Raw genomic sequence first — 508 nt, 5'->3', positions numbered from 1 at the left:
GAACTGCACGCTTATGCTTTTCATTTACAGAATAATCTGAAAGAATAAAAGTGATCTAAAAAGTCTTCTTTCTTGCTCCTCCTCTTTGTCGTTGTCTCACAGTCCTGCTATACAACTGCCTCAGATATGTCCTCGACATTTCTCTCCTTGCAGCCAGCACCTCATCTGTTTCTTTCAAAATCTTTTCGGTGTTACTTTTCTGGTGGTTTCGATCACTGAACTGAACATGCTTGGGTTTATAGTTACCAGCACACACATAAGTGATCTTGAAGAGAAAGTTTCAGTGAACTAAACTTCAAACAGGAAGGATTCCAGCACCCATGTATTTGGATAAAAAGTGTGGGTATACCTGGAGTACAGATTATCTTTCTAGCATGCCAGAACGCACCAAAAGACACTCAACATGCATGTGCAAACATCAGCTGGTGTCGCGTTCTAGAAGCAAAAAGGAACAAATAGATCATCGTAAAATACTGCTCTGATAATCGGGAAGGGGAAAGCAAGTTCT

This window comes from Buceros rhinoceros, unplaced genomic scaffold (genome assembly GCF_000710305.1).
Source record: "Buceros rhinoceros silvestris isolate BGI_N320 unplaced genomic scaffold, ASM71030v1 scaffold27595, whole genome shotgun sequence".
Classification (NCBI taxonomy): domain Eukaryota; kingdom Metazoa; phylum Chordata; class Aves; order Bucerotiformes; family Bucerotidae; genus Buceros; species Buceros rhinoceros.
The sequence above is the reverse complement of the archived record's forward strand: the minus strand, read 5'-3'. Positions refer to the sequence as shown.